The 16,666-nt window shown below is 36.6% G+C and overlaps 1 pseudogene across 1 annotated transcript; it reads right to left on the bottom strand.

The window, feature by feature from the left end:
* Positions 1 to 11,860: 11,860 nt before the first annotated feature.
* On the bottom strand, positions 11,861 to 16,104 carry LOC149225233 (cationic amino acid transporter 1 pseudogene; annotated as a pseudogene). Its single transcript, XR_016248257.1, has 2 exons — positions 15,167 to 16,104; positions 11,861 to 13,227 (listed from the first exon to the last, which is right to left on the bottom strand). The product of XR_016248257.1 is annotated as a cationic amino acid transporter 1 pseudogene (transcript).
* Between the last annotated feature and the right edge of the window lie 562 nt (positions 16,105 to 16,666).

Here is a 16,666-nt window from a genome sequence, read left to right as displayed (position 1 = left end):
TCTGCAGTAATAAATCCTGCATAAAACTTGCAGAAAAAATACCAACGAAGATTCTTGTTTTATTATATCTCTCACAACTAGGGTTTTAACAAGGTTCCCTAGTCCCCTGATGTTCCATGTTATTACTCTCATTTAATAGAGGAGTTTTTTATGAACCCACCTTCCTTTCCTTCCTTATTTTCCATTACCTTCCCTTTAAGAATTTTAGTAAAGATTGACTGGTTTCCCAATTTTTTAATCGACTCTGCTTCTTTTTCCCTCACTTCCTTCTACTTTGGTTGACCTTTTTTCTTGGAACTCTAAATTTCTTGACTACTACAATCGTCCACCCATTAGAGGTTTTGATTCATATGAAGAGTTATGACTCTTGCTATTTCTTCATCCACACTGTTTAGATGGTTACTTGGAGGGTTCAGACCTAGAACCACCGAAGAGGGGGAGGTTTCCTACACATCTTTGTCTGATGGGTTGTTCTCCCCAAAATTTCACCTTCCTTAGCTCCTTCTTTGTCCAATTTGTCCACCTTACTCCTAGATTCTTCTGGCTGGGTAGGAACCTCCTCCTCCACTATTGGGGTGCTAAGAACATTGAAGGGATTGAAGGAGGTGGTAGTTGGGTTATTACCTTTTTATTCCTTGAAATATTTGTACTAGTTCTTCCCCTTTCATTCCTCCTTTCCTCTGTATTTCCCACCACTCCTCCTAGGGGGTTGAGATATCCATATATTTATTCTACCCTGCTTTAGTACAATCCCTCACAAAATGTCCATATTCATGGAAATGATGGCACTTGAATGGTATTTTTTCATAGTCCAAAGTTTGTATGTGTTTCCTTTCTCCCAAGTGTAGATTAATATATGTAGGAAAAAAAAATTTCCAAGAAAAATTCCAGATAAATTTTGGCACAGGAAAATTGTAAGCCATTAGGTTCATCTTTGTCTAGGTATTTTCCTAGCCCATTTCCAACAACCCCTAAATAGTGATCACTCCAGCAAGAAATGGGGAGCCAAGGGAGATTAACCCAAACTAGGATAGATGTGGGAATACCTTCATTGAGATTGAATTCTAAAGTCCATTTATTTGGGTACATGCTGCGAGAACAAAAGAAATAAGGGCTATTTTGAAAAACCACATCTCAGTCTTCTTTTATTTCAAATAAAAAATTAAGAAACCATTTCCAACAAAAGACAAAATTATATCCCCTTTCATCATGGGTTTCCATGTATTTCCTATTTAGGTATCCATGGATATGGGTGAGGGATACATCCCAGTGAACTTACCTATCATGGGACGCTCTGTGTATGCAAGCGAAGTTCAACATACACCATTGGGAAAAGTGATGCTTTTCACTTCCATATTTCCATTTACGTACTTAGAAGGAGATTCCAATTATTGTGGGTGCTTGGGAAGGGAGGCCACTAGGGTTTGAAAGGCATCATCATCAGAGAAGGATGAAGGGGGCAGAGGAGGAGCAGCCCGGTCTGTAGAGGCCATTGGAAGGCTCCAGGGTTTGGCAGAGAAGTCAGAGGCAGCAGCAGAGCAACAACGCACAATGATCAACCATTAGGTATGCCAAGGGAAGTGAAATTTCCTTCTGAACTAGAGTACCAGGTTTTCTTACAAGTATATTTCTTAACAAATTTACATAAAATGAAAACGATATGAAACTGCATACAAAAAAAACTTCATGTTTTTACTTTCACTTTCCTTGAAAAAAACACAAAGGTTGCATTTCAAATTAAAAGTATGAATAAATATTTTTTAATAATATAGTAGATGTAGATAATATGTTGGAATTTATGTACACATTGAAATTTCACTAACCTTTCAAAAGGGTACATCCATTAATATGTGACTCGGCCACATAAATGTACCTCTTGTACCAAGTATATAGTCAAATGTATCATTATATCAAATAATAATTGTGGGGTGGGGGGGGGGGGCGTGTGTGGGGTATTTTTCAAGAACAATGTCTCCATGATATCATCTTATAAGTTTTCAACGTCTGTTGGATCCACCATTTCCCACAAATTTGCATATAAAAGAAGCAAAGCCTACAAGTGGTGTTTTACACAACTTTTGGTAACAAATGGTGCATTGCTACTAGAAAGAGTTGTTGCATGAGAACATGTAAATAATGTGCGTTCATGCTATGAAGTTTAAGCTCTTCCATAGATATATATAATTTCTATGGTTTGAGCTATAACCATTAGGGACTTTTAATGTGAAAAAAATAGCACAAAGTGTCTCTTTATCTTTTTTTGGAAGAGTGTGTAGTGCAGGTGGAAGAAATATTTTTTCCCTTGATCTTGTGGACATAGTGACCTCCTTATACCCAACTATTGTAACTCATCACAATAATTTTTCCCATCTTTTGATTTTCCTTTAATATAATCTATAAGGGTTCCAAAAATAATTTCGCACACATTTTTTTCTTTGTGCATTACATCTAAAATGTGATGCACTAGGAGTATATGCATCCAACCATATATGAATGAATTCATGATAATATGGAAGAAAAATTAAACCATCAATTCAAATAAGGCATAAATATATTGAAATCCTTCAAGCATCACATATTTAATAATTAACTATAGTTAATGTGTGTACATTATTACCTCCCAATATGGTAAATTGAATAAAATTAACCTTTTCTTCCACACAATAATGTTTGGAATCTCACATTTCTTGCCTAAGGTAGGCTTTGTGCATCAATGCCACTTGATCCCCCAGAAAATACTCTTTCACATTATTGTTATGTAGGCTCTATGGGGCACAATAATAACAACATGGGGACTACATGGGTACAATAATACAATAAGGGGGTTGCACTAATAACAATAAGGGGTTACACTAGTATTATAGGGATTTAACCACGAGTCTCAAAAAATAGTTTTCTTTTTAAATCCCATATCAAAAATTTTGAAGATTTATAATTGTTTTGAAGCTCATAATAATTTATCCACCCTCTATTTATCCATTTCTCAATACATGATGATATCATATGTGAGATAGTAAGTTTTGGGGGATCAAGTGGCATTGATGTCATGGGAACAATTCCAAGAGGAAAATATGTTAGGTGTATCTGAATTATTTTAATGGGAAATTTAAGAAAGCATGTGAGATGGATATTATGGTATATTTTGAATGAAATATTTCATTTAATTTTGTAGCACAAGGGAGTGGAGGGGAAGGACGAGCAAGAAAATATACTCACCACACAACCAATCAATCATTATGTTAGTAGAAGACACTACCCAACTAGTCTAAGTATGATTGCATATTGAAGCTTATATGTTACCATGAACCAACTCATAAAGATTATGGTTTTCAAAATGAGGAGAAATGTGAAGGGTAAGCTTTAGATTTTCTTTAAGAAATGCATAGAGGAATGGATTGATTTTGGAAATTTTCCTCCTTGTTTTCTAAAGATGTGATTTGGAGCTACATAAATAAGTGAACAATGGTAATAAAAAAATGTAAGCGGATGAATATGGGTGAAAACACAAATACCTTATAAGCACACATTTTTTTCAAACTTTGCCTTCCCCAAATCAAGTCATGGTTCAACTAAATTTATCTCTATTGTTTTTTCAAGATTAATGAATATTGGTTTCAAGGTTAATGAATATTAACTTCAAACATAAGGAAAACTCATTATATGCCTCTTACAACAAACTAAAGACCTTAGATAACAAAGTGAAGTCACATCTCCATTTCCTTGTCAATAATTAATAAAATGGAGTAACTATATATTCATTTATTAATATTTAACTACATTAAAGTCATAAAATCAACCATTAATCCTTTTATAAAAACTCAGTTAACTTCCTTGTAAGCCCTTAGCAAAAGAAGCCAAATAAACCGTTCATTTTTTTAAAAGTCACTAATCAAATAAAATCAAGATTCCACATATTTAAAATCCTTTTATTGAGGAAGAAAGAGACTAAATAAAACATGTACACAACCATAAAAATATTGAATGGTCATGTTAAGGCCAATTCATAACATGCATCTACCAAACAAACAAACAAACAAAAATTATTTAGAAAATTTACATATATCCAAGTTCCAACTAGGTTACATAAAAATTTAGATGATATATAATTTCATTATGTCAAATCTCAATAAGACTCAACATATGAGACATTCTTGTCTTAATTTTGTGGTTAATAACAAAGTGGAAAAATTCGTGGAAAAATTCATGGAATGTGTATTTTAAGGGTCTTTCTTATTATTAACAATGATATGGATAACAATGTTCTTGTGGATATTATCAAGAGGATATATAACTAAAGTAAATAAATAAATATTTAATATTTATTTTGGGAAATTAAGGATTACATTATTATATGGAGAGGTTCTCTTCAACCTAGTATGGGAGAGATGTTGTAATGTCCTATCAGATTATGTAAACATTTTGACTCAGTCAAATTGCATAAAACAAAATTAAATTAGAAAAATAAAATTGATGTAAAATAGTTTATTTACCATCGAGGGTTTTTGGGCTTAGGTTTTGTAACAACCCCAGGTTAAAAGATCATGTAATAAAGTTGATAAAGGAAACAATAAGGAAAAGGTTATGGGATACATATTCCAAGCTAAATGTTGGGCAAAACATCCTAGTGGGTGTTCATTTTTGGTTTATTATGGCTTAAGGAAAATTGGAAAAGGCGAAGAGACATTAATTGGCATTTTATTTATAAAAATAAAGGAAAATTGTAGAAAAGGGAGATGAAAGGTCACATGTTAGCATGTGAGGAAAATTGAAGGAAAAATAGAGGAAATTGAAGAAAACAGAGGTCCCAATAATAAAAAGTCTTATGAGGATCAATTCACAGCTTTTGTCAGTTCAGTTTTGGAGCTCTCTCTCTATCCTCTCACTATTGCACATTTAGAGCAATTCTTGGATCACTCTAGCATTGGAGAAAGGAAAGAAAAAGAAGGACAAGAAGGAAAAGTAAAGCAAGGGACAAGCAAGTAAAAGTTGGATCAAGCAGCTTCAACATGAATACTTGGGGGTAACAAGTTGCATGTGTGATTTCTAGCTATTTTGTGAATGCATGGTACATGCATGTGTGTATTTGGTTCTCTTGTTGTCATTGGCTTGGGTTTTTCCAGGTGTGACATTGGTTTTAGCCTTGCCTTTCCATTTCAAAATAGCCATGGTGTGATGGAGTTATTTTATTTGGTCGAGCTTTGGATTTTTGGATGGTTTTGGAACCGGGTGAGGTGGTATCAAGAAGATTCTCATAGGGCCTAGTGATCCTTTGATCAGTTTTGGCAGGATTTCATTAAAGCCTAAGGGTGGAGACAGGAAAATTCCTCAAGGTATTGGTGAAGAAATTTCGAGGCATCCAAGCTTGTTTTGGGCCTAGTAATCCCTTGACCAGTTTTGGTGGGATTGCAATAAAGCCTAAGGGTGGAGGTGGTTTAATCTCCGGGAAGCCCTGGTTTTTTATGTGTTTGGTTTGGGCCTAATAACCCCTTGACCCGTTTTGGTGGGATTACAGTAAAGCTTGAGGGCGGAGGTGGTTTAATCTCCAGGAAACCCTGATTGTTTTTTCCTTGAGTCCCACATTCATGCTTGGAATATGGCACGAGGGTGATTGGATGAAAGAAAGATTCGGTTCATCTCAATCTATAGTTGGGTGGTATGTGGAAATCCCTGACTTGGTTGGCTTTTGCTTATGTTAATAATAATTATTTTCCTCTTGTATTTCATGAGTACTTGTACTTGTTATTATGTGGCTTTGATGATTGTTCTATCATGGTTATTATTTTGGTTATATGTTGGTTATAAGCATGGTATCATAACAAGTTCTAACTATGGCTCTTGACAAGTTTTGATTAGATGATGAATGCTTAATGAATGCATGAGATAACAACTATTATTGCAACTATTATGAGAAGGCATTAGACCTTCTTGATGATTCTCATATAAGTATCAGACCCCTATGTTCAAATATGCATTCATGAACTGTAGATTACATGTTCTCAATATGTTTGATGAAATTCATGTCATGTTCTAGGAAGTATAGGTCAAGTTATGCCTTGAAATTTGTATGTCTAGCATTTTTGTTATGTCATCATTGATTATGAGAAGTTACAAGAAGTTCTGGGTAGTGGTTTGGAGGCTGAACTAGATTATAGGCTCAGATCTCAAGACCACATGCTCCTAACTGGAAAAATTGGGTTGCAACTGTGTGGATGTAAGCTTGTGCATGCAGTTGGAGGCTCCCAACTTCATGTAGGCCTTGTTATGGGTGCAGTTGAGAGCCTAGTGCATAGAAGAAGGGGTCTATCTTAGGGTGTGACCACCTGGGTTGGTTTCTCAACCTCTAAGTGTCATGTAGCCCCTATAGGATGTTGTGAAATGTGATTTTGTTATCAGTAGTCAACCCCACTTCCTTAATGGGACCTAGAAGGTCGAGTCATGTCATAGTAGCCCTCAGCTCATGTTTACCCTGACAAGGCAGTGAAAGTGGGTAAATTTGGGAGGGGTGGTTATAGATTGGTATCAGAGCATGGTTTAATACTTGGACTGAATGGACAAAATGTGTTTGTCATGCATGCATGTCGATTTTCTATATGGTTATTATGCATGAATTGTCATGGTTATGGTTGTCGAGCATGAGATCATGGTATGCAGTTAGTATTATCATGCATGATGTCAGTATATTGATATGATTATGTATATACATATATCGTGCTAATCTGGACTGATTTTGCAGACGAGATAGCCTCCCCTGAACTTCACTAAGGTATGTTGATTATATTTATATTTGGTTATATGACATGGTATGTTTGCAGGAAGAATAAGATCAAGATGATTAGAAAAATGGTGGATTACAATTCACGAGACTCTCCAAACAAATCAGATGAACAACCAAGAGATGAGTACTCTCCTGACATAGCAGACACTTTGAGAAGTTTAAAGGTAAAGATTAGAATTTGCAAAGAAGATAATGATAGGATCATTCAGTCACAAGAAAGACTTATCGGGGCACAAGAGAAACAAGAAGAGGTCAATGTAGTTAACCTTTAGAGTTTTTCAGACTTGTAACAATAGGAAAAACCATGAATTAGTTATGGATAGGAGGACATGACTATTGGGGAATATGGTAGCAGGTCTCATGGTGGGCACAATTCAAACAAAGATAACACGGTCAAAGATGGCAGGTTCTTGGATACACCTGATAGGAGAGGTAGTGGATATGGGTTCTACTCTAGTTCTGGTTTGGACAAGTATCATGGTCATGATCACTAAAATCCTTATAGGAGGAGTGAGAGGGGATACTTGTTATATGAGTTTAAGAAATCCAAACCACCTACATTTGATGGAGAGTTGAAGAAACCAAAGATGCATGGGATGAAGAAGTTATTTGAGGCACATGAATATACAGAGAACATGAAGGCCAGGATGGCTATTTTCAGTCTCAAAGGGAAAGCAAAGATCCGATGGAAGATGTGAAGCATGTCAGAGACATCAAGACAAAGGAGTTGAGTTGACATGAATTCAAGAGACTCTTCAGGAATAAGTATTTTTCAAAGAGGTACTATAATAGTAAGGCCAAGGAGTTCTATGAGCTAAATTTGGGATCTATGATAGATGAGGAATCCATGACTAAGTTCCTGGAGTTGTTGAGGTATGTTTCGTATCTTAAGGATGAGAAAACCAAAGTTCGAAGATTTATCAGTGGACTTCCATTAACATTTAAGGATCAGATTAAGTATGATGAGCCTTGGTCGCTAGAAGAAGTCATTGGGAGGTTGAAGCATTGTTATGAGAAATCGAAGCGTAATACTGAGTCTAAGAAGGGGTTGAAAGGGAATGACAATACTAAGGTAAATGACCACCAAAGCGAGAAAGGAATTATGATACAGGTGAGAAAGAGAATGTTTCTCCTTACAAGAATTTTAATGCAGTAGAGAAGGGACATGAAACTCAACCTGGAGAGCAGCAGAATATAAGTGATGGTAGGATACAGTTGCAGTGTTGTATATGTGGCAAGGATCATCTCAAGAAGGATTATCCATCATATAAGAGTGGTAGGCCATCTACAATGCACATGAGGCGCAAAAAGTTGGGGATATTGGACAGAGCATTCCTCAGATATATGTAGCAATTAATAACAAGAAGATGGATCACCATGCATCTATTATTGAGATGGAAGGTAGGCTATGTTATTGAGTTGTTTCTATTTTGATTGACCTTGGATCTAACTATAATTATGTAAATCCTAACCTGGTGGATAAGTGTGGTTTGATAAAATATGTGCATGCAGAGCCTTGGTTGGTGAAGTTGGCTACATGTACTAAAAAAAGAGTTCATCACTCGGTAAGAGCTTATGAATTTGAACTGAATGTTATGCCTACACCAAAACATTTGAATGTGCTTCTAGTGGGTTCATACAATATGCTTATGGGTATGGATTGGTTGTACCTTCATAGGACTAAGGTGGATTGTTATGAGAAGGCTATGGAGTGTTTGGATAATGATGGAGAGAAGAGAATACTACTAGGTAAAAAGAAGGCTACATCGGTGAGGATGGTTACAACTATGCAGGCCAAGCGCAACTGCAGGAAAGGGTGTGTATAGTTTGCAGTACATGTTTCTGGTGATAAAGTTAAGGATGTTGAGGATGCATAAGTCTTGAATAACCCTCCGTAGGATTAGCCCTTTTCAATTACCAACTCATGTGTGCCTTCATTCAATATCACAGGTGCTAGCCCATACATTCTTTAAAGCTCTGTACTTCCTTATCAGAGAAATTCCATATCGCAATCTTCTCAGTGGTACAGTATTCTAATCTTCTAATTGCTGACCTATGATATGACAAGCCCCTTCTGCTTAGCCCTTCTCACATTTCTCACCGTAGGACTAAAGGTAGTGACCTGCCGCTTAGCCTTGAGGTGCTAGAGTATTGAGACTCCTGCCAGGGGCCATTCTTCCTTTGTTAAGTGCTTAGCACCTGAGGTTCTTTAAGTTCCTCTTGACTATGCGTTATATCAGAGCCACTCTCATTGGAGGTTTCCAATCGAGGAAATAACTTTGGAGTTGTGATATAGATTTGTCCCCTTAGGCCCCCTCAAAACACCAAAATTGACTGCTAAGTGTCCTTTTGTACTACCAGGTCATGCTGACATCAGATGCCGTTGTAGCTTATCAGAACCAATCATATGCCACCACGTGTCATTATTGGAGCCAATCTTATGCTGCCACATGTCCTGCTAGGTGAGAGAGAAAAGAGCCCGCCCATCTTTGGTTTTGCAATGAAATCCTTTGTTAATCCTTTATTGGCATTCCCGATAGTTTATAACACTATCGACGCTTCACCCATATCGCAACTTTTTAAAGTTTGTCACTTGAAGAAGTTTCGATTCTATGATTGTCGATATGCATGATGTGTCGATGCTCCGATATGCGATGCGTTGATATGCCTGATGCTCTGATATTGTGATCGCTGATATGCTTAATGCTTTGATGTTGTGATTGCCGATATGCCTAGTGCTCTGATGTGCGATCCCTGATCTTTGATGTTGCTGGACCTTTGATATGCGATCTCTGATATATCAGACCTCTGATACCCTTCCTAAGGCTTCAATCCTTGAACTTCAACAGACCATATATTTGTATCCAGGAGCCCATTTTTGGATTTCCACATATCGTTGGAAAGTTTGTTCAAAGCACTTTCCAATGAAGAGGGTTTGATGTAGGCTTTGAGTCCTTCTATGGCTTGGAATATGACTGCAAACTTCTCTGCTTGTTTACTCTTTGGATAACTGAAAACACATTTTGCGGTAAGTGACAATAGAATGCATGAGCTAACAAATGCTATTGTAGCTATTATGAAAGGGAATTAAACCTTCTTAATGATTCTCAGATAAGTATCAGACCCCTATGTTCAGATATGCACTCATGACTTGTAGATTACATGTTCTAAATATGTTTGATGAAACATTTGTCATGTTCTAGGCAATCTAGGTCAAGTTTTTCCTTCAAATTTGTATGTCTAGCATTGTTGTTATGTCATCATTGATTCCGAGAAGTTACAGGAAGTTCTAGGAAGTGGTCTGGAGGTTGACTTGGAATCTAGGCTTAGATCTCAGGACCACATGCTTCTAACTGGAAAAATTGGGTTGCAACCACATGTATGTAAGCTTGTTCATGCAATTTGAGGCTCCCACACACATGTAAACCTTGTTGTGGGTGCGATTGAGGGCCCAGGGTAGAGAAGGAGGGGTCTAGCTCAGGGTTTGACCCCCTGGGATTGTTTCTCAGCCTCTGAGTGTCCTGTAGCTCATGTAGGATGTTGTGAAATGTCAGTTTATCATCACTAGTCGACCCCACTTCCTTAATGAGACTTGGGAGGTCGGCCAAGTCATAGTATCCCTCAACTCATGTTTACCCCGACAGGCCAGTGAAAGTGGATAAATGTGGGAGGGGTAGTTATAGGTTTTGAAAACACATGGTTTTGCCAATAGTATTCTTATGTAATGTAGCATATTAAGAGACACTCTGACATGTTGTAATGTCCTATCCCATTCTTCTTGTTAACATTTTGACTTAGTCAAATTACATAAAAAAAAAAATTAATAATTAAAATTAAATTGAGGTAAAATAGTCAATTTACCATTTATGGTTTTTGGGCTCTAAGTTTTGACAACCCATGGTTTTACCAATAGTATATATATATATATATACATATACATATACATATACATATACATATATAGCCTAGATCCATCTTAACTCCAAATCTATCAAGTGTCGAGACATATCAAATCTATTGAGGTGCAAACTTTTTTTAGAGTGAAAAGAATTTGATCCCTCTTGGCGCTTGGTAGATTCAAAGTTCAGATAGATTTAGGTTAGTCGTGCCAAGAAGTGCTCTCTAGCCTAATACGAAAGAGATGTTGTAATGTCCTCTCCTATTATATAAACATTTTGAGTGAGTTAAATTACTTAAAAAAAAAATTGAGGTAAAATAGTCATTTTTCCATTGGCAGTTTTTGGGCTCTTGGTTTTGCCACTGGTATTCTTATGGAATATAGCCTATTTAAAGACACGAAGGCTCCTTTTTAATTTGTCTTTGGGTCATGAATGATCACTAAAGTATATATATATCAACCAAAATCCATCTTAATTTCGAATCTATCAAGCGTGGAGACAAATCAAATCTTTTGAGGTGCACATCTTTTCTCAAGTTTTGGCACTCAAAAAAGAGGTTTACACCTTGAGAAATTTGCTCCCTTTTAGCGCTTATTAGATATAAAGTTAAAATGGATCTAAACTGGTTTAAGATTAAGCTCATAATAAAAAATATTAACTTTTGTAAATATAAACAATATCATTTTGAAATTTTTAAATCTTGTAAACAAAACACAATTAAAATAATAAATTAATAACTCTAAATTTTAAAAAACAATTAATTATTTTTTAACCATAAATAAAAACTATTTGATATATAGTACATTTAATAAGCTCAAAAAATTAACTCTATCATCTAAAACTAAGCATGAAATTCTTTAATATTGTTATTAATTAATAACAAACAAAAACCCCAAACATTAATGTTAAGGATGATGCAACCACACATTTTTCCCCAATACTTACAACACTTACATAATCCTCAATTCCAAACTTCATGCGTAAACATTGCTATGGTGTAGTGCATTGACCTGAGACTTATTAGATATCTATCCCGCGAGGTCATTACTTCTAAACTTCACTAAAGCAGGAGCAATTTAAGAACTATACAAATTTCTAATAATATAATAGAATTTAAGCCTAAGCCTCTAAAGATATCTATTGACAAGATACTGCAGAGCTCCATTGCCCGCTTCCATGGAGAGACTCACCCCCCATTATCAACCTTCCCCTCCCCATTATCAACCTCCCCCTCCTCCTCCCTCTCCCTCTCCCTCTCAGCAGCTTTGGCGGTGTCATATGATGCATGCAGCCCAAAAAAGATGTAATACAAGAGTACTATGGCAGTCCAACCAGCAAACCTGATGAAGGAATCCTTATCTAAGGAACCCAAAAGAAAAATGTTGATGGCAATGGATAGAGCTGGTATCCAAGGCATGAATGGCACCCCCCACAGCTTTGGCGTTCTAGCCATTGGAACAAACAGCCTTAAACCTAATGTACCTAGAAACAGTATAGGCACTGTTATCACATAACCAATCCACCCATCACTGGTAGCCCAGTATACAGCAGTGGCAACTGAGGATCCAATGATTATAGCCAGAAATATGATAAGTTTTCTCTGATTTTCAATGCTGGTTTCGCCCGAAACATAATATCTCCTCACAAGTAGTGCTACGGCTACTAGGCTGAATATAAACAAGGTGCTGATGGATACCAGGTTGGTGAGGACATCTAGGCCTGTGAAAAATGCTATAACTGCTGTGGCAATGACCATTGTGACAGTTGCATTGATTGGAGTTCCTGTTTTTTCATTCACCATTGCAAACCATGGTGGGAACATATGTGTCCTTGCAATGTGGGTCAGATACCGGGCTTGGCCTACGACACTCACCATTAGGACAGTGGTCATACCCTCGAGGGCTCCTAAGGCTACTATGTATTTAGCCCAATTCATTCCCACCTTTGAGAAAGCTACACTGTATGCAGCATTAGGATCAATGGTTTTGTAGTTTTGCATCAGGCATAATGTTAGCGCCATGAGACAGTAGACCGTTATGATGACCACCATGGATCCAACTAGTCCAATAGGAATGTCCTTTGCTGGATTTTTAGTCTCTTCTGCCATTGTTGAAACTGCATCGAAGCCAACATATGCGAAAAAGAGAACTGCAGCTGAATTGAAAACGCCCCTCACTCCGTAAGGCATAAAGTCTGAGTAGTTTGATGTATCTGCATGCGTTAGCCCGGCAATGATGATGAACACAATGATCGCGAGATGAAATACAGCGGCTATGGAGTTTATTCTTGATGTAATTTTGGTGCTCTTTATGGCAACCATGCCTGTTATGAAGAGGATGGCAACTGCTATGGGGTCCAAATCATTGAAATTATTAGGCAATTTTGTAAGAATGCGAAAAGCATTAGATTGGCGATTACAGAGTGTGGCGAAGTAGGATGTCCATGCCCTTGCAACTGCTGCTCCACTAACGACATATTCTAATAGGATGTTGCCCGCTCCGATGAGTGCCACAACGTCTCCCAATTCCACTCTGAGATAGGCAAACGAACCACCTGCAAAATCAACATAAGTAAATACTAGAGAGGAAATATTAGATATTCCTGGATCATACTTCTAAACCTCTACAACAATAGTGATAACTACAAAGATGGCTGAAACAGAGTATTATAAAAAATAAAAGTAAAAATCCCCTTCTTAACAATGCCAAGAAACCAATATACATCATAAGTCAAGAAACCAATATATATTAAAGTGAATTTATATTACATCGATAAAAATATAATTCATAGAATTATATATGTAAAATTGTAATTGGGTTAGGAGTATGCTCTAAAACTGCATTTTCCTTACAAGGTTTTGTCATTTCCTGGGATAATGAAATAGGTATAGTCCAAGACCCAGAAACAATGGGTAAGAATGAAATCCTGCCCCTTACAATCCTGGGATAATGAAATAGGTATAGTCCAAGACCCAGAAACAATGGGTAAGAATGAAATCCTGCCCCTTACAAACCAGTCCGTTAATTCTATTGAATCAACATAAAATATTGATGCTAAGACAAAAGACTGTGTGAATGGATTAAACCAGATCAAGATATAGAGAGACGATGTGTTTACTGAAAAAATATATAATATCCTGAACATGTTAAATGCTAATCAATCTAATACAACACCTATAGGTATTTTGCGGAGTTGATTCAAGATACCTTAAGAAGAAACTCCACAGCAAGTATGCTCATCTTGAGAGGTACTAGGGTGGTTGACTTGAGAAAAAACATAAAATAACATTTGTGTCTTTCAGAGTAGGAATGAAATCCTGCCCTTTACAAACCAGCCGGTTAATTCTATTGAATCAACATAAAATATTGATGCTAAGACAAAAGACTGTGTGAATGGATTAAACCAGATCAAGATATAAACAGACGATGTGTTTACTGAAAAGATATATAATATCCTGAACATGTGAAATGCTAATCAATCTAATATAACACCTATAGGTATTTTGCAGAGTTGGTTCAAGATACCTCAAGAGGAAACTCCACAGCAAGTATGCTCATCTTGAGAGGTAAACTCCACAGCAAGTATGCTCATCATGAGAGGTACTAGGGTGGTTGACTTGAGAAAAAACATAAAATAGCATTTGTGTCTTTCAGGGTAGGAATGAAATCCTGCCCCTTACAAACCAGCCCATTAATTCTATTAAATCAACATAAAATATTGATGGTAAGACAAAAGCCTGTGTGAATGGATTAAACCAGATCAAGATATAAATAGATGATGTGTTTACAGAAAAAATATATAATATCGTGAACATGTGAAATGCTAATCAATCTAATACAACACCTATAGGTATTTTGCAGGGTTGGTTCAAGATACCTCAAGAAGAAACTACACAGCAAGTATGCTCATCTTGAGAGGTACTAGGCTGGTTGACTTGAGTAAAAACATAAAATAGCATTTGTGTCTCCCATGAAAGAAAACACCAGTAACAGAACACAACACTCACAAGTACTCTGGGAGGGGGTAAGTTCAATTCGATATACTTGAAAATGAGATGAACACTGGTGTCGGTTTTAACTCAGAGAACCACTAGGATAGTAATTTGAGAAGAAAAAGGCTGCGTACTTTTGTTTATGTACTATTAAGAAAACATCAAAGATATTTAGGAGAAGTTGGATTAAGATATTTGATGTACTCACTGTTTACGGGTAACTTAAACCACAAGAACAAAACTCCACTGTTAGATGTGATTATTCTGAAAATAAACAACAGAACAGGAACATTTCTTCCAGTAAAAATGGATTTGAGCTACATAAATAAACAATTGTGTATTTAAATGTAACACAGTATATAATTAGAGTTAGTTGAATTTGTTGTGGTTAATATTATTGAGTATTTGACTAAAGTCTATATTAATAGTATCAATTTAGAAAAGCAGAGCAAATTCGGTGTAGCAAAACACAGAGAGCAGAGCAGAGTAAAAGCTTCTGACCTGCGATGGGGATTTCCACAGCAAATTCGGTGTAGCAAAACACAGAAAGCAGAGCAGAGATTCCCGAGATGACATATGATAATAGGATTGCAGGCCCAGAGTCTGCTTGGGCTTCCTGTCCCGTTAGGACAAAAATCCCAGCACCAATAACAGCTCCAATTCCGAACCAAATCAAATCCCACCAATTTAGATTTTTCTTCATGACATGCCCACTCCGAGCCCGAACCTCGGTCATTTCCACCTCAACCGAAGACCTGTCAAACAATCTGTCCCAAAGTCTATTCCCTGTCTGCCGCAGAGCATTTAAATAACTTCCCCAGCTCCTGAAGGACTCCTCTGGTAGAAATTGACCCCTGCAGACTTCCCATCCCCTTCTCCTTGTCATGTTTCCCAGATTCAATCAAGGAAAAACAGATTCAGGACTGATGCTAGATACAGTCGGAGCAAATTCGCACCTTTCAAAAGCAAGAGGAGTCCTTGTGAAGGCAAACATGGATTATATATGAATTATTCAGATCAGAGACTGTTGATATGAAACAGAAACAATCTGAGCACATATACAGAATTTGAACATATCTCATGTCATCCAGATAACTCTTATATAATTCAAATTACATAAGTGGAAGGTAGATCTGACAGCTTGAAAGACTAAAATCCAATTGCCAAGTATACAAGAACAAGATGGGGTCCTATGAACGTATACACAATGTGTATATAAGCGTATCAATTCTGACTGTTGGTGGAACACCGATAAGAAACTTTGTAGACTCTCAATTAACCAAAAGACAAAACCCAATATACAAGGCCAATATGGATACCTGTGAATATACACAGAGTGTATAGAACTCTCTGTATATTACTTCAATACATGAAAATGGGTTCTGAGGGACGCGACAAAGACGAACTCCATCTTTAGTATCAACCTTCAAAGGACAGCAACAAGACGACTTCTTGTGAAAGCACCCAACATAATTTGTGCACACATAAATATATGAAATATATGTACAATGTTAGACAATATATAAACACTATTAATCACAGTGTTCCTTCTCTAAGATGTTTTAATAATATTAAACTGAATCTATACGTAGTAAAGTAAGAACTTCCCCATGAGCCACCTTTCTCAGAAAACGAAACTGGATTCCATAATTTAAATCACCAGTTATTAATGACTCTGGAGGTCTGTATCAACCTTGACTCTGGAGGTCTGTATCAACCTTGACTCTGGAGGTCTGCATCAGGACATGTAAGCAGAGTGTGCCCCAGCAGGTGGGTCATCTGCACTGGATAAGTGGACCAATATTCTTTTTTTTCAAGTTTTATAATAAGTCAAATTCGTGGTTAGAAGCAGGGATTAGATTTGAAAGGGAAGCTTACATTTCAATTAGAAGGGTTAATTTCATTTTGGTTTTTGGATATTGACAAATTAACTATTTTTTTTCATATAAAAAAAATCACTAAATTATCACCAGCAAAGTTTTAGTAGAGCTTTCTAAAACG

The sequence above is a fragment of the Pinus tabuliformis genome, chromosome J (assembly GCF_031772625.1).
Source record: "Pinus tabuliformis cultivar Carrire ecotype Pingquan chromosome J, CPIR1, whole genome shotgun sequence".
In the NCBI taxonomy this organism is placed as follows: Eukaryota; Viridiplantae; Streptophyta; class Pinopsida; order Pinales; family Pinaceae; genus Pinus; species Pinus tabuliformis.
Note: the sequence above shows the minus strand (reverse complement) of the source record. Positions and strands in the feature narration are given on the sequence as shown.